The sequence below is a fragment of the Anser anser genome, assembly GCF_964211835.1.
Source record: "Anser anser genome assembly, chromosome: 8".
NCBI lineage: Eukaryota > Metazoa > Chordata > Aves > Anseriformes > Anatidae > Anser > Anser anser.
In genome coordinates, this window is record NC_139728.1 from 13,547,116 (window position 1) to 13,565,921 (window position 18,806).

General features: G+C 40.4%; 1 protein-coding gene and 1 long non-coding RNA gene across 13 annotated transcripts in view; one reads left to right on the plus strand and one right to left on the minus strand.

Moving 5' to 3' along the window:
• Positions 1-12,957, minus strand: part of LOC310903296 (uncharacterized protein) — a 92,074-nt gene extending 79,117 nt beyond the window's left edge. For 6 of the 12 annotated variants that reach the window (XM_083846222.1, XM_083846226.1, XM_083846220.1 and 3 more), the window contains exons 1-4: positions 12,819-12,957; positions 10,923-11,030; positions 2,179-2,247; positions 1,600-1,726 (exon numbers count right to left, since the gene is read on the minus strand). The gene's annotated coding sequence lies outside the window, so the exon portion shown is untranslated. Of the gene's footprint in view, positions 1-1,599; positions 1,727-2,178; positions 2,248-10,580; positions 10,722-10,922; positions 11,031-12,818 lie in introns of all 12 variants that reach the window. The other 6 variants (XM_083846223.1, XM_083846228.1, XM_083846225.1 and 3 more) reach the window with 3 other exon arrangements.
• An 80-nt stretch (positions 12,958-13,037) lies between these two features.
• LOC310903297 lies at positions 13,038-18,220 on the plus strand. The gene is made up of 3 exons (XR_014587441.1): positions 13,038-13,174; positions 13,779-13,899; positions 15,536-18,220. It is a non-coding gene; the product is annotated as an uncharacterized lncRNA (long non-coding RNA).
• Positions 18,221-18,806: the final 586 nt, after the last annotated feature.

Sequence of the window (18,806 nt, forward strand, 5' to 3'; positions counted from 1 at the left end):
TTTAGCAGTAAGCATTGTAGAATAGGTGAATTAATATGCACAATCTGATGAAGCAAATAGAACATTGTAATTTATTTTTAACCTAGTAAATTAAAATATTCAAAAGAGGAAGTCAGACACCGGTAGATACAGACAGTTCTCATTTACATCTCACTAGTTACACTGGAAGAATAAAAATCTTATACTGATAGTTGCATTTAAATGCAAAATCTTGTTTAAGATTCTGCATTTTGGAAAGGAGACAGGCCAGAAACAATTCTGATTGAGGTTAACGGACAGCTATCTAATTTACTTCAAAATGAGCTTCAGAACATGTTCCCACACAACATGAAATTTGCATTTAAACTGAAATCTGAAGCAAAACTTCCAGTTCTGTGCAGATTTGACAGATGACCCAATGTCATTTTTGAATTAGAATGAGTGATATAAAGAGAGTTAATGCATTATTTATGCATCACTTGCAATGTGCATCCAGTCCCTACCCGAGATCCCAGTGCATCCAATACACAGATCAAAACAGAAATCTCACTATTCAATGCACATGCCAACACAATTGCAATAATCCCAAAGCAGCAAGAATAATTTCTATGTTCACAACCAATGCACCTCATTTTTTTTTTCTGTTCAGTCATCAGAGAGTAGTTTAGATGGGTGGCAACAAGAACAGACCACACCACTAAGTAACACAAAATCTAAACATTATGTACTGAGCAGGATAGTGATTTCTATTCTAAAATTTGTGTTCTACAACACACTCACCTGCATACAACACACCAACCAAGGCCCTACCCCTTGGTCCAGTTTAGATCAGCATCATAGACACAGAAAACACTTGTCCAGGACACTAGTGTCCCATCTGGGAAGGTGTCATACCCTAGCTGGTGGCTTGGCCACTCCACATAGTGATTCTACCTCAAGTACAAACATTTAAGCAGTTTCAGAGGTCCGTGTCTGTCTTTCACCATCCCTTTTAACTTCAAGGGGCTATTGTTTTCATTGTACTTTACTTTTTTGCATTAGTTTGTCAGCATAAACAGGCAATTGTTTTGCTAATTGATTTAGTAATTGTCTTAGAGGTTTTTCTCACCCTCTGGTGTCCTCCTTGAAAACGTTACAAAAAGTACAGTTTTTCCCCTATTGGTATGAATTCCACATGAGAATAATCTAGTCAGTTAGAGGTGGGCAGATGCAAACAATGTCTTGCCTGGATGATATATTGACGCTAGAAATGTCCTTCTATTTGCCCTACATTAAAAAAGCTACTGTGCTCTAAAGTGCTCAGTCCTTTCTGAACTCACCTCTGGACTTTGGCTTCAGACAATCAATTTAGAGACACTGCCAGAGAACTCATGAAAATAAAACAACCAGATATATTTATTCTGTAACCTCAGTCATTCCACATAAACTTCTAAGCAAATTGTCTCATAGAGACCACTGCCTTGACGGTGGATCAGCATTATGTCTAGAAACAGTCTAGCCAAAGTAGAGAACAGATGGCCTCCAAAAACATTGCAAAGTACACAAACCAACACCACAAACAAAAATAAATAACAGAAAGCTTGAAACACCAAAGATGTAGCAACAAATCCACATTATTACCTATCTTGCAAGTGATTTTTGCCATCCAGTTGGGTCTCTGAGGTTCCCAGAGGCCTGTCATACCACATCAACGTGGTACAACAATCCGTTGAAATCACAAGAGTTTCAATGTGAGACCTGAAATATACTGAAAAATGCTTGGACTAACCATCAGATTTGATATCTCACTTATTTAACTTATGCTATATATCAGCCAAAAGGAAATTAAACTTAATTTGCTTTCATATCTACTGACTGAGAATATTATTAGGAAATAATTTTCATGTTTCAATTATTCTGTGACTGACAAGCAGTGTTGCATAAGAGTTCATCATCTCTGTAGCCGCATTAATATTTTCTCAATTTTCATCTGTTGCAATTAAATTATATCAATTCAGATAAGTTACAGAATGTACAATTACAATTTTCTTTAATTGTTACTGGTTACATTTTGAGGTAGTTCTGTATTAACCCAATCTTTTCTAGTAATTATTTGTCTAATAATTTCCTAGTAAAAGGTTTCTAAATTCTGTGATAGACTGACTTATTTGACTTGTTTTATGCTTCTTGGAAAAGGCCTGCTTTCAGCCAGCTGCTTACCTTAAATATGGTGCTTTGCAATTACATCTTCAGAGAAAGTGGTGCTTCAGTAGACAGATGAATGAATTTCTTCAGAAAAGGTATTGAAACAACACACACAAAAACAAACAAAAAAAACACAAAAATGTGAACATCTATAGATGTCTATGTACTCTAAACATTTTGCTTATGAAAGCTTCAACTACTATAAGTGAAATAAATATAAATCTCACCACCATTTCAATGACCACATATTTACTCTTTAAACGACTGCCAGATAAATGTTTTTAAAAAGTATGCCCCATATCCTCAGATTCCAAATTAGAATTGAGTTTTGTTCTGCAAAATTGCTGTTTTTACGCAATCATAGAATCATTAAGCTTGGAAAAGACCTGCAAGATCATCTGGTCCAACCATCACCCTACTACCAGTATCACCCACGAAACCATGTCCCTAAGCACCACATCCAACCTTTCCTTAAACATCCCCAGGGACAGTGACTCCACCACTTCCCTGGGCAACCCCTTCCGGTGCCTGACAACTCCTTCTGAGAAGAAATGTCTCCTAGTTTCCAACCTAAACCTCCCCTGGTGCAAGTTGAGGCCATTCTCTTTGGTCATATCACTAGTTACCCGTGAGAAGAGGCCGACCCCCAGCTCCTCACACCTTCCTTTCAGGGAGTTGGAGAAAAAATAAGGTCATCCCTGAGACTCGTCCTCTCCAGATTAAATAACCCCAGTTCCCTCAGCCGCTCCTCATAGGACTTGTGTTCTGGGTCCTCCACCAGCTTTGCAGCCCTTCTCTGGACACGCTCGAGCACCTCGATGTCCTTCTTGTAGTGAGGGGCCCAAAGCTGAACACAGTACTCGAGGTGCGGCCTTGCCAGAGCAGAGTACAAGTGGACGATCACCCCCCTGGTCATGCTGGCTACACTATTCCTTATATAAACCAAGATGCCATTGACCTTCTTGGCCACCTGGGCACACTGCCGGCTCCTGTTCATGCGAGCATCAATTAGCACACCCAGGTCCTCTACCGTTGTACAGCTTTCAAGCGACTCTGCCCCAAGCCTGTAGCATTGCATGGGATTGATGTGGTCAAAGTGCAGGACCCATCATTTAGCCATGTTGAACCTCATCCCACTGGCCTCTGCCCATTGATTCATCCTGTCCAGGTCCCTCTGACGGGCTTCCCTACCCTCCGGCAGATCGGCAATTCCCCCCAACTTGGCGTCATCCGCACACTTACTGAGGGTGCACTCAATTCCCTCATTCAAGTCACCAATAAAGATATTAAAGAGGATGGGCCCCAACAGTGACCCCTAGGGAACACCACTGGTGACTGGTCACCAGCTGGATTTCATTCCATTCACCACCACTCTCTGGGACCAGCCATCCAGCCAGTTTTTAACCCGGCAAAGAGTATATTCTGTCCAAGCCATAGGCTGCCAGCTTCTCCAGGAGAATACTGTGGGAGACCGCGTCAAAGGCCTTGCTGGAGTCCAGGTAGACTACATCAACAGCCTTTGCCTCATCCACCAGGCGGGTCACCCGGTCATAGAAAGAGATGAGGTTGGTCAGGCAGGACTTGCCTTTCATGAACCCATGCTGAATGGGCCTGATCCCCTGGTTGTCCCACATATGCTGTGTGATTGCATTCAAGATGAGCTGTTCCATCACCTTTCCTGGCACCAAGGTCAGGCTGACAGGCCTGTAGTTCCCCAGGTCCTCCTTATGACCCTTCTTATAGATGGGCATCACATTAGCAACTCTCCAGTCATCCGGGACCTCTCCAGATGACCATGACCACCGATAGATGATGGAAAGTGGCCCAGCAATCACATCCACCAACTCCCTAAACACCCTCAGGTGGATTCCATCTGGCCCCATGGAGTTGTGAGAGTCCAGGTGGAGCAGCAGGTCTCTAACTGTTTCCATCTGAACTGTTCAGGGGTTTTTCTTCTCCCTGTCCCAGACTTCCAGGTCAGGAGGCTGAGTATCCCAAGGATAAGTGGTCTGGCTAGTAAAGACAGATGTAAAGAAGGCATTAAGAACCTCAGCCTTTTCCTTAACCTCAGTAGTCGTGTTCCCCCCCCTGCGTCCAGTAAAGGATGGGGATTCTCCTTGGCCCTCCTTTTGCCGTTAATAGAAGTTAATAAGTAGTTATAAAAACATTTTTTGTTATCCTTAACCATAGTGGCCAGATTGAGCTTGTACTGGGCTTTACCCTTCCTGAATTTGCCTCTGCATACGCTAGCAACTTCCTTGTACTCTCCCTGAGTTGTCTGCCCCTTCTTCCACCAGACATAAACTCTTTTTTTCTTCCAGACACACAGCAAATGTTCTGTGTTCAGCCATGCTAGTCTTCTTCCCTGCTGGCTCATCTTATGGTACACGGGGACAGCCTGCTCCTGTGCCATTAAGACTTCCTTCCTGAGGAGCATCCAGCCTTCCTGGACCCCAGTGCCCTTCAGGACTGGCTCCCAAGGGACCCTCCTACCAGTGTCCTGAACAGTTCAGTCTGACCTCTGAAAGTCCAGGGTAGCAGTTTTACTGATGCCCCTCCTGACTTCACCAAGAATAGAGGACTCTGCCATGTCATGGTGACTCTGCCCAAGACATATCCTGACTACTACGTCTTCCACCAGTCCTTCTCTCTTCATGAACAGCAGGTCTAGTGGTGCACCCCCTCTGGTAGGCTCACTAACCAGCTGAGTCAGGAAGCTGTCTTCCATGCATTCCAGGAATCTTCCAGACTGCTTCCTCAGGGCTGTACTGTATTTCCAGCATATGTCTCGGAAGTTAAAGTCCCCCATGAGGACAGGCATTGGCGATTGAGCGATTTTCACCAGCTGCTTACAGAATGCCTCATCTGTCTCTTCATCCTGGTTTGGCGGTCTGTAACAGACCCCCACAAGGATGTCTGCCGTGTTGGCCAACCCCCTGATCCTTACCCACAGGGACTCTACCTTATCATTCCCAACCCCGAGCTCAACAGCATCGAAAAACTCTTTAACACAGAGAGCCATGCCACGGCCCCTCCTGAGTTGCCTGTCCTTTCTGAAGAGCTTGTAGGCATCCATTGCAGCACTCCAGTTGTGGGAGTGGTCCCACCACGTTTCAGTGATGGCAACTAGGTCATAGTTTGCCTGCCACACAATGGCTTCCAGCTCCTCCTGTTTGTTTCCCATGCTGCATGCATTAGTGTAGATGCACTTCAGTTGCACTACTGCTCTCACCCCCAACCCTGGGACTGCCCCCCCAGGCTCATCTCTATGGAGCCTCATTTCCCCCCTGTTCCCCTTTGTACCTAGTTTAAAGCCCTCTAGATGATCCCTGCCAGCTCGTGGACTAGAGTCCTTTTTCCCCTTTGAGACAGGTGGGACGCATCTGCAGCCATCAGGCCAGGTGCTAAGTAAACCTCCCCATGATCAAAAAACAAAATGAAACAAAAAATTCCTGCGATGGCACCAGCCTCTCAGCCATGTACTGATGAGGCAGGCCTTCCAGGTCTGCTCAGTATCCCTCCCCACCACTGAAGGGATAGAGGAAAACACCACCTGTACTCCTACTCCATCCAGTAAATGCCCCAGTCCCCTGAAGTCCCTCTTGATAGCCTTCAGGCTTTTCTCAGCTATTTCATCACTGCCAGCCTGAATTATCACTAAGGGGTAATAATGGGAGGGGAGAACAAGATCAGAAAGTTTTCTGGTAATGTCCCTGACCCAGGCCCCAGGGAGGCAGCAGACTTTCCTATGGGTAGGGGCTGGCTGACATATGGGACCTTCTGTTCCCCTCAGAAGGGAGTCACCTACGACCATTACCCTTCTTTCCTTCTTGGTGGAGGAAGTCTTGAGGTGTGGAGTTGACTTGCTTGTGCTAGACATTCTCCTATGTGGACTTTCCCCCACATCCTCACCACCCTGTCCCTCGAGCTCCAGGGCCTCAAACCTATTGTGTAAGGGCACCTGCAGCGGTGAGGCAGGTAGGGAGGAGACTCACCTGTGACACCAAGCAGGGATCTATTGCCATTCCTCTCCATCTCTCAGGTCCCCTCCCTCTGCCTGAGAGTGACAGGCCAGGGGGTCCCCCACTATTAGGGGTGTGTCGCCGAAGTGCCTTTCTCTCAGGCATGGCAGGGAGTGACTCCACCAATCTAACTCCTGCTCACACTCCCTGACAGTCCTTAATCTCTCCACCTCCTCCTTGAGCTCTGCCACCAGGCTGACCAGATCCTCCACCTGCTCGCACCTCACGCAGGCAGTATCTCTGCCACCCTCTATTGGCAGCAACAGGCTCAGGCACTCCCTGCAGGCAGAGACCTAACAGCCACATTTTTGGGCAGGCACTCGGTCTGGGTTGCCACGGTCTTTTTGGTGAGCTCTTTGGTGAGCACTTGCCACCTGGCGGTGACCATGGCTACATTTGGTGTCTGGGAGGCAGCTGAGGTGAGCCAGTCTCCTGAGTGAGGAGGGATCCTCAGCCCTCCCTGCTAGCCCTGCCTGCACAAACTGCCGTGCCATGCCATGACTGACGCACCATGCCCTGTTTGCCCACGCTGTTCAACGTGCTCCTGGTCGCTTACGTTCCCTAGGGGCTGCCTTTGTACAGCTGGGGGGCTTCTCCCAAGCCTCATCAGCTGCCCTAGAAAGGGCCCCCGGGTCGTGGCGGCCCCCTTGGCTGCCTCAAGTGGCCTTGATGCAGAAAAGTGCCTGCCCGCCGTGATCCCTCGCTCACCTGCAGCACGTGGCTGCATCAAAACCGGTCACAACTTTTTCCACCAAAATGAAATGTTTTACTTTATCCCCAGTGATAGGTATTTCAAATAAAACATTATTCATATAAATATAAATCATTAGTTAAAGACTTTGTCATCAGTATCCATAGCTGACTTGACATATATTGCAGGAACCTGATCACCAGAGCCTTGGATTACACAAGAACTTCCTATTCTTTACAAGTTACACAAAGAAGCATTAATGACAGTTTTATTTCCACTGTAAAGATTGTATCTTTATGTTTTACTATTCATTGCAATAGCCATTTCTAGCAAACAGCCTAATACTTAGCAAGTTTTAGTCTTTGGAAATGTGTTTAGTGTCTAAAGAGGTGTATAAATGTAGTAATCCTAGATTTAGTTCAGGTTTTGTTGCATAAATTTAAATGTTTTTTTCCAGAGTCTCTCAGTTTCCTTTTAGAGAACTGAATGTCCCAGACTTTTTAAGTGGATTTGAGATCCCTACATGATGGAAGCTCTATAAACATGGAATACTATTAATAATACACTCTTATATAATATGCATAATAAATTTTCCACAATCCTGATACTGGTTCACACTCGTTTAGCATTTAATTGGCACACAAGGTAAAATCACAGCACGAAATCATTAGTGGCTGATGATAGCCCAGTCCCTCTTATCAGAACTAAATTGAAGTAAACAAGTTAAAATACACTTCAGGTCCCTCTGGACACTAGATAAGTAGGAAGTCACTAAGTATCATCTGTCCATCATCAAAATCCAGGCAGCTGTGCACAATTAAGCTTTCAAAAAAACTGAAGTGAAATCACATTGCAGTACAAACACATTATGCAGTCATTAGGAAACTTGCTCTGTAAAATTGTAATATACGAGCACTGATTAGCATGCTTTGATGCATTTAAAATCTCCTTTTAATTTAATAGTATTTCACAGAGTACTAAGCAGTTGTAAAAAAAAACAAACAACAAAAACAAACAAACAAACAAAAACCCACAGGAAGTCACAGAATCAGTCCAGCTTATCATGCCATTGAGAACCAGGGATATTCATAAAGTGACTTTCCAAAAAAAGTGCATAACCAGGTATCCAACAGTTAGTTACCATTTTAGGCACTTAAAAGACAGTCATTTTTAAAAATGTTTCAGCACTGGGGAAATTTTTTAGAAACTCTATAATGGGTTTTGCTCCACAGACAATTTCTGTTTACATTTGCAGAAGATTTTGATTTACAAATTATGTTTTATGTCTTCCTCCTCAAGGAGTTAGCACATTTTAAGCCTCCATGGAAATAATCTTTCTGAAGTAAATAAGATGTGTCAAATGTTTCCTGAATTATATACAAATTTTTATTCAAATGTGTTTTATTTTTTAATCAATTTTAAAAGAAATAGTAGCTGCTGGAATAGTCTGGGAAAAAAAAAAAAGTATTATGCCTTTAAATTGGTTGCATTTCACAGAGGTCAAAATGGACCTTTTTCATTTGTAAGTATTTAAATCAGAACTTGTTAAGATGTGACTGATTCTTTTCACCTAGCTATAATAGCTGGAAATCTTTAAAGCCTGTTGTATTTGGAAAGAGTATCAAAAACAGTTGTAATGCACATTGCATAAAGTAATGATGACATAAGCCTCACAGCTTTAATAAGATAGATACATTAAGGTGGGGTGGCAGGTGTTGCTTAGGTGAAGGCTGCAAAACATTTGCATTTCCACAAGTCTTAGAGAATTCTTTTGAACTTCATATTGTTCCGCAGTAGAACACAATAGTAAAACTAAAATTAAAAAAAAAAGTGGAAAAAAAAAATAATAATATTGTATTTATCTGTGAAACACATGGTTATAATGTTGAAATCAAATGTGGACATCTAGAACACTAGAGAAAAAACAATTTTTTAATGTATTACTAATCTGCTTTCTTTAGACATATCTTTACCCTTGGTTTTACATAGTCTAATGCTTAAAGGAAAACACTATCATATTCAAAAACAGATATTACTTCTTTCTTGTTTCAAAATTTCAGACTTATTTGTAGAACTACTGCTTCATTTCAACTTACAAAATATTTGTTTCTGAGCATTTTATTTCATTTAATATTACAAAACATACCTGCATAAAACAAACATCCAGAGAGAATTTGTCACAGTGATTTGAAATTTAGATCTTATTTCCTTATCATTAGAAAAGTTACTTTAGTCTAAATTTCATTTTTTTTCAGAAGATATACAAATGAAAACTTAATCCAGTCTCATGAATTTCAATCCACAATACCTAACCTAAAATAAGAATACAAAGGAAAATAGTTTTCAGGAAAGGTACTGAAATTTAATCCTGTTTCACAGGTCTACAAGTTTCACTGTTGGAAACTAGGGGCTGTACATCTCTTTTTAATCACAGAAACAGTACAAAACATATTAATGAACACAATAATTTTCACTTTCTTTAGGCTTGTGTTCAATTATCTAATGTAAAGAACAAATGGTTTTCATGGAACCGTATTTGCCTTTAAGTACTTAATCTCCAAAGTGATAATGTTCCAGTGTTAATTAAATGCAGCTGGAAACAAGTACAGAAATTAAAATTATAAAAATCCTTTGTAGAGAACAGTTTGAATGGGAAAACAGTTGATGTCCATCAGTATGGACACTATAGTGTTTACAGGTGCTGATATGGTCCATGAACAGGGCTAAAAGTCTTTTCAAGAAACAGTTGTTTTTAAATATAATCCCTGTTGTTCTGCTAAGCCCCTCTTGCTTATTAGGAGCATTAATTATCATGTGTTCTCCTAGAAATTGAAACATACACACATATGATTATTTCTTTGTTGATCTTTGTTCTGCAAAGATATTAATTATCAGGAAATGTCACAACAAATCCTGCTGGTAATTTAGTTTATGCAGATTCCCTTCACACACACCCCAAAAAGGACAAAAAAATTCACTTCCTCCTACCCAATCTGTTAAATTAGTCAACACTATTACAGAAAGAAAGCTTAAATATGAAGCTGTTACTGGAGGGGTTTAGTTTGGAAACTCAAGAGAAAAAGAAAACAAAAGACTTCCTTTGCTGTCCTCTTTCACATCAGAGTGCAACTAAAGATACTTAGATCATGCGAACAATTGAAGCTGTAAACAATTTTTTAAAAGACAGAAAGCCAGTTCCTCTAGTGAGGAACTGTTGTGTTGACACGCTATAATCTGTAGATCAGTCTTATAGTGCATATAAATGGGGTTTAAGCCTTCCTCTTTTCAAGGACATTAATTGTCTTGCTAGAAAACACACTCAGTCTTTGCAAAATTGCACTATTGTGCATGATGCTATCCTCAAAGTATCTGCCCTCCAGTCTGTTTACAGAAGAGACATGGAATTTAACATTTTGCACGACACAATTACAGCTCAGAACAGCTCCCATTTAAACCACCTAAAAACGTCTGTTGACTTCTATGTAATCAGTTGAAATCCTTTGAGTTTTTATCTGTAGCCATTTTCCAGAGACACATGAGGGCCTAGATAGACTTAGTTGAATGACATTCTTCCAATTCATGAAGAAGCAAACATTTTAAAAATTTGATTTGAAGCTGGACTAATTTCCCAAATAATAATATTAAAAAAAGAATAATAATTTTCACAGTAGGAGAAAACCCTCGAAAATCTTCAGGAAGCTTACATTCTTGTTGGTTTAATCTGAATTCCTTTCCTTTTAAGTCATTCCTGCTTCTGGAAACCTTCACAGGGGATTTTAATATTTATTCATTCCTCAGTCCTGAAAACTCTTGAGACTTCCTGATTTCAGACTGATTCTGCAGCACTGAAAAAAAATGACATTTCCACACCTTTTAGATTCCAGGCTTTCTGTAAAGCTCCAGAAACACTGACACCAATGTACTCATGCTAGCCCCCTATGTCATGGACCTAGATGTTCCCTAAATCTAACTTGAAGTCAGACTCAAATTCTGATCCAGGACTTCCAAACGTCAGTAATTCATGACTACAAGCCCAGAAAGCTCACCATCATCAGAAGATATCAGTTCGTCATCAATCCATTTCAGTTGAATAGTGTTTCTATGAGATTCCTGTCTTCGTTTCAGGGAAATATTGGGATGTTTGATAGGTGTTTCTATTTTAAAATAATAAGAATAAAATATATAAGAAGTAAATTTGTTTTGTTGAATTTTTTTCTTTAGTAATAGTAACACAAATTCTCCTTTAAACAGTTCCTCTATCCATTTTAAAGCTCAGTCACACACACAAAAGGAAGGAAAATTTGAAGAAAGGTCAGTGATCTGTTTTAGATAAATGAAGGATATAAGACTATAAAAATGTCACTACTGTGTCAAAGTAAATGGTAAATTTGGCTTTATATTGTTCTCTTAGAACATTTATGACAATTTGTCAAGATAGTCTTGGTAAAAAATTTATAGCAAGTCCTTCAGTAAATTAAAAATCAAATACCTCCATTACTCCATTACCTCCACGTTGAGTGTGATTCTAGTAAAAACTCATTATAAATGGTTTCAATTAGAAGAATCTATTTTTCCTGCTGTATATAGGTCAGTAATATGAATATTTGTTTATATTTTTGACCTCGTTTCCACATAACATTATTTGTTCTACAATGGTTTCAGCAGAATAAATTCTCTTCCCTTCCAGATCATTCTCGTTTTGATTTACAACGTGTCTTGTAAGTGATGGGCAAAATAAGCAGACACATGACAGATACTCTATCAGTAGGAGCTGTTCTGTATGTGCATGCATTATTGTCAAAGCTGTCTTTCTTTTTTCCTTTTTTTTTTTTTAATTTGTCCTTTCTGAAAAATATCTATAAACTTTTTACATATTTAAACTGTGCCAGTTTAACCATGGCATTGTCATGTTAGGACCAATAAGAGTTAATGGAAAAGTTCATGTAGCCATTTTATTTTAATAGATTGTAACTCACACTTAGACTTTAATATAACACTTGTAACAATAGATTTGTGAAGTAAATATCATTGTTAACCTTGCTCTCTATACACAGATGCTTCTCTGAAAACATGGTCATTATAATTTCAGTTTAAGTGAGACTTCAAAATGCATCAACAGTTTTCTTATCTGAATCAACGTCAACAGAACTGTAACTTTTCTCCAGAAAAGCAAAAGTAAAAAACTTCTTCAGAATGCCTATTTCCACAGTTTACCAGTTAACAGAATGACAATTTCCGCTTATAGAAGCCAAACTTTGCTAAACAGTATAAATTAAAGAATTTCATACTGTTATTTCAAACATTTATTTTTTCTACCAAATTTATATTCAAACCACAGAAATGCAAAAGCATCAGAACCTTTGTGTGGATCCTACTCTGTGTGCTTATTGGTGAGGTGCACTGGGCACAAACCTATGGATAACTACGGATAATTGAGATTGCTCAGGTAACACCAGAAATACAGAGAAATAGTCAAGGTATTCAAAATGCGTCATAAGAACTAGGAAGGAAAACACCACTTTGGCGTGGAAGGAATGTACTTCTAATGACTAATACACAGCCTTGTTAGATCAATAAATAAATGAAAGTACAGTAAGTACACAATATACAAAACGTGCTGCTCCTCTGCTTCAGTACAGCAGCATACACAGTTCTTTGCCTGAGCTAGTTTTGGTTACAAAAACAAAGACCATTTTCCTATATATTTATGCAGCATTGTAGTAGCTCTGCAGTCTCTGCAATAGCACAGGAGCTGCAAATGCCTTGCAAATCCACCACTACAACTGTGTGCATCTTGCCATTCTTCTCTCCTAGGTATTTTAATGCAGAGCCCAAATCCTGAACTGAGGTTACATGTTCCACACTAGAAATCCTTTCCTGGAATTTTATTTCCGGCATAGGTCATCTGTGAACTACAAACTGTATAGCCTATTTCAACTTACAGACTATTTTAACCCCTCGGAGGAGCGCCGAGGCGGGGGCGCCGCAGCCGCCATACAGACCGGGCGGGACCGGGCTGGGCCGGGGGGCGCCGCGCGGGTCCCGGAGCGCAGCGCAGCGGGGTCAGCCCGAGCCGAGGAGCCGGGAGGAGCCGCGTGCGCGCCGCCGCCGCGGCCCAGCTCGATCACGAGGGCCGGAGTCGTCACGGGGCAGGGGCGGGAGCCGGGGTCTGGCGGTGACGGCGCCATGGAGCGCTGAGGCCTGCTTTTGGGAGAGCATACTTCAGGCTGCTCGGGGAACTAGTTAGCAAGGTTCCCTGGCAAACTGCTTCTGAAGGCGTTGGCATCCATCAGTGCTGGTCAGTCTTTAAGCACAGGATCAGGCAATTTCAAAAATATCGTAAGTCAGGCAGGCAGGGCAGAAGGCTGGCTTGGCTGACCAGGGATTTTCCACTGGAACTTAGGCACAAAAAGAAAGTGTATGGCTGCTGGCAGCAGGGTCAGGCAACATAGGAGGACCACAGGGAAGTTGTTCACCTTTGTAGGGAGAAAATTTGTGCGGCCAAAGCCCAATTAGAGTTGAAGCTGGCCAGGTCTGTGGGAGACAATAAAAAGGCTTTCTTAAATATGTGAACAGAAAGAAAGAGGACCAGAGAAAATATAGAACTACTACTCGATGGAGATGGTCACCTCACAAACAAGGACATAGGCAAAGCAGAGATGTTTAATGCCTTCTTTGCCTCCGTCTTCAAGACCAATGTTGGGCTTTGGGACCCTCGGTGCCCTGAGCAGGAGGACCGTGACGGTGGGAATGATAAACTTCCAACTGACCCTGAACGTGTGTGGGATTTGCTGCTCCACCAAGATCCATACAAGTCCATGGGTCCGGATGGGTTTCATCCCAAGGTGCTCAGAGAGCTGGTTGACGTCATTGAGGGACCTCTCTCATTTATTTTTCAACAGTCTTGGGAATCTGGAGAGGTCCAAGTAGACTGGAAGCTAGCAAATGTTGTACCAATTTTCAAGATGAGCAAGAAAGAAGACCCTGGTAACTACAGGCCTGTCTGTCTCACGCCAGTGCCTGGTAAGATTACAGAGAAGATTATCCTGGGAGTTATTGAAACACACCTGGGGGACAGTGCAGCCATTGGTCCCAGCCACTGTGGGTTCAAAAGAGTTAGGTCCTGTTTGACTAATTTAATTTCCTTGTATGATAAGATCACCCATCTGATCGATCAAGGCAAACCAGCTGATGTGATCTTTTTGGATTTCAGTAAAGCTTTTGACACAGTTTCCCATAGAATCCTACTGGACAAAACGTCCAGCATATAGCTAGACAAAATCATCATATGATAGGTGAACAATTGGCTGACAGGCAGAGCTCAAAGGGTTGTGGTAAATGGGGCTGCATCAAGTTGGTGAACGGTCACAAGTGGGGTCCCCCAAGTCTCCATTTTAGGGCCAGTCCTCTTCAATGTTTTTATAAATGATTTGGATGTAGGACTAGAAGGTATTTTGAGCAAATTTGCTGATGACACTAAACTTGGAGGAGTTATTGATTCTGTTGAGGGTGGAAAGACCTTGCAGAGAGATCTGGACAGATTGGAGAGCTGGCCAATCACCAACTGCATGAGGCTTAACAAGAGCAAGTGCCAGGTTCTGCACCTGGGACAGGGCAACCCTGGCTCTACGTACAGACTGGGCAACGAAACTCTGGAGAGCAGCCCTTCAGAGAGGGATCTGGAGGTTTTGGTTGATAACAAGCTGAATATGAGCCAGCAGTGTGCCCTGGCAGGCAGGAGGGCCAACCGTATCCTGGAGTGCATCAAGCACAGCATTGCTAGCCAGTCGAGGGTAGGGATTGTCCTGCTCTACTCTGCGTTGGTGCGGCCTCACCTTGAGTACTGTGTGCAGTTCTGGGCACCACAGCACAAATGAATGTAAAACTGTTGGAGAGTGTCCTGAGAAGGGCTACGAAGATAGTGAAGGGCCTAGGGGGGAAAACGTATGAGGAGCAGCTGAAGTCACTGGGCCTGTTCAGCCTGGAAAAGAGGAGGCTGAGGGGAGACCTCATTGAGGTCTACAGCTTTGTCATGAGGGGAGTGGAGGGGCAGGTGCCAAACTGTTCTCTTTAGCGACCAGTGATAGGACCTATGAGAACGGTGTCAAGCCGCGGCATAGAAGGTTCAGGCTAGACATTAGGAACAGGTTCTTCACCGAGAGGCTTGTTGTGCACTGGAACAGGCTCCCCAGAGAAGTAGTCACTGTACCAAGCCTTAATTAAGAATCATTTGGACTATGCTCTCAGTCATATGGTCTGAATTCTAATTTATGTGTGGACCTGTGTGGTGCCAGGAGTTGGACTTGATGATCCTTACGTGTCCCTTCCAACTCGGGATATTCTTTGATTCTATGATTCTATGAACTGTCCTACAAAAATAAAGCGGAAAAATAATTCGTATACAAATGTGTTTTAAGCAGAAAAGTAATAATGGTGTGATGGATACGTAGTAATGAGAAACAGTCACTGATTAAATTAATGCTTATAGCAAGCTGATGACTTCTATTCTACTGTAAATTCTCATCAAGAGACCTCTGAATGTCACGATTTCTATTTCTGCTCAGATCAAATTACCTTTCATTTCATTTCCTGCTGAATTCTCGTTTCCCAGGAACTAATTTTAAAATGTCTTGCTTTCTTGTTTTCTTTCCTGTATTAGGCACACACTTACTCAACTTCTGGAAAAGCAGGAATTCAACCAATACAGTCTGATACCCACCGCTGTTTTCAAATTGACACAGAGGGAGATTTTTCTTTTTGTCTGCCATTGACAACTGTGCCACAGTGTCACAGTGGATCAGCTATGCTGGGATTTAGTTTCATGCTCCTGAGATAAATTTTGTCTCTTCTGTGAGAAAACAGTGAGAAAAAGAAATCATCTGGCAGAATATCTGACCTACATGGCAAGCTGGATAAGTAAACTCCAATCAAATCTTTACTAAGGCTGAATGCCAAGACCTACATTAGCTTTTCTCACCCGTGTAGATTTTCTGGTAGCTTGCAGCTGGAATTGTGTGACCATGCTGTCTTACAGTGCTGATAATCCACAAAGTTACTAATATCTTGTGCATTTTTTCAAGTTCTGGAAAAAAAAGAAAAAGAAAAAAAACTTTTCCTGGATTTGTTACTGTTGCTTTGTTGCTTACCTTGCATTCAAGGTAATCTGTTGTCATTCAGAGGAAGAATAGTATTTCGTAACTGAACTGCTTGACAACTTGCAACATGAAGATCTGTGAAACAATTCTTTGTTCTATCATTTAAATAAATAATTTTGTAATGTTTTCTGAAGCGATAAGTGCTCAACAGAAAAAAAACAATCTTTCTTATGAGGTCAAGCTACAGTATGTGAGGGATAGAATTATTAATTTTAACAGGAAAGAAGGAGAAGGGATTTTTTTTTCATTTTCAAAAAAAAAAAAATCATTTGATAATGTCCACTGACTGAAGAAATGACAGAAAAGGAGAAAAAATTGTTAATGCAATATAGACTGTTGATACAAAAACAAACAAATAAGCAAACAAAAGCTGCTAATGCAAATAAAGAGTTTCAAAAGTCTTTTCTATGTCCTGGTCTGTCATTTAGGAATGGAACAGGACATAAATTAAGAAAACAGAACTGCATAGGTCAGGTTGGTGTTGGTGTTGGTTTTGGTTTTGTACCAGCCTGCACACTGACTCTTCGTAGAGTGGGGTTAGTCACTGTTTTGGAGATTAATTCTGAAGCAGGAGCAATGTGTGCTTTGTTTACTATTTCAAGCAGAAAATCTCAAAACAATTGAAGAATTATTTGTATATATTTCACTATAATGAAACATTAAAGTTTTTTGTTGTTTTTTTGTTTGGTTTTTTTTTTTTTCACTGATAAGAACAAACTAAAGTGTCATAGGTGTTTATAGGCATAAGCACACACTTGTGCTACAAGGGAAGAATAGTCTACAGCTTGCCCATACATTAAGGTAGACTATATTAGATTTAATTTCTTGAAGATTTCACTTTTTCTTTTCCCAGTATTCGATCCCGAACAATAATAGGTTGATCCCAGCTAGCAAATAAACACGCATGCAGTTTTTCACTCCCTTGCCTTTCCCAGAGGATGGAAAAAATAAATATATATATATATTTTTTTTTTAAAAAAAGGAAATCAAGAAAACTCATGGAGATGCAACCAATGAAACAAACCCTGCCTCTCAGAGAAATGAATAAACTACTATGATCTTCCTAAGTTTAGTATGATTGGTATACTTTGCATATGCAAAACAAACAATTTCCAATAGATTTCTATTAAAAATTAAGGAATACATAACATACTATTCATATAAGTTGACTAGAGGAGTGAGGGTAGATGGGTTGTTTGATTTATGTTTTTTTGTTTTTTGCTTTTTGGCAATTGGGAATAAGACTTTTTATGTCTGCGTAAAATATAAATGAACTGTAACACTGTTATAAATAACAAAATTCTCAAAGGCCTCTCATCAAATTGCCTACGAAGTGCAATTCTTAGAAACCTGTAGATTAGTAATATATGCTTGGTTCCTATGAGCTTTCCTATTTGGTGGTAATTTTATAACTTCCATCCTTTCTAAAAAAAAAAAAATGCTTAATATATTTCTTTCTGAGCCTGGAAGATAGCTCTGCAAAGTTTGGTAATGACATGATAGACAAAAACATTTTGGTTGAACGAGGACATCATATAATCAACATTATGTTAATGCAAGTGGGAAACTTAATAATTACAAGCTTTGGCCAAAGGTGGTATTTTGTAGGCAGAGCGTGTTACAGAAAATATTTTTATGAGGGAGGAAAATATTTATGGTAACAAAGGCTGGCTTGGGAAGCCAGGAAGGAAGGAAAAAAGGAAAATAATTAAGAAGATATTACTTTGCTTGAAAGTCCCTTATTGCAGCCCTGAAGCAGGTAGATAAGGAGGAGGAGAGGAAGGAAAAATAAATCATTTACTGGTCATAAGAACAACAATAATGCACTCTGTTTCTATCCAGAAAATAAAAGAAGAAAAGAGGAGACGAGAGGAGACGAGGGGAGACGAGGGGAAGGGAAGGGAAGGGAAGGGAAGGGAAGGGAAGGGAAGGGAAGGGAAGGGAAGGGAAGGGAAGGAAAAAGAAAAGAAAAGAAAAGAAAAAAAGAAAAAAGAAAAGAAAAGAAAAGAAAAGAAGAAAAGAAAAGAAAAGAAAAGAAAAGAAAAGAAAAGAAAAGAAAAGAAAAGAAAAGAAAAGAAAAGAAAAGAAAAGAAAAGAAAAGAAAAGAAAAGAAAAGAAAAGAAAAGGAAAAGAAAAGAAAAGAAAAGAAAAGAAAAGAAAAGAAAAGAAAAGAAAAGAAAAGAAAAGAAAGAAAAGAGAAGAGAAGAGAAGAGAAGAGAAGAGAAGAGAAGAGAAGAGAAAAAAAAGAAAAAAAAGTGCTAAGAAGAAAAATCTGATTAAGTAGGAATATTACTTTACACACAATTGTACATAAATATGCCAACTTCTATGGTCCAAGGAAGCCAATTATCATTAATTACCTTGTAAGTCATATGATTTCGAAATATCCTCAACATTAATTATTCTCTGTGTTGTTTTGAAATTATTTCAGATTTGCACTTTCACCAAAAGCTGAATGATGTTTATATCTCTTGTGTATCATTAGTTCTAGAATGATGGTGTGAATATGATATATTATTGCTCTACATCATTATTTCTCTTTTTCCATTAAACAGGCAGCAAGAAACCATAGACCAGGAAAATAAACTAGTAAAAGAAAGTTTTATTTGGTAATTAGACTTCTTATTTTTTTCACACTCAATTTTTGTTCCTTCTGCTTTATCACCAAAATGAATCCTACATTGATACAATCTTTCCTAAAAGTGACATCTCAAAAGGTACCCTTTTTCAGAGCCATTAAATTACAACATAAGACATGTTTAACAGATCACATAC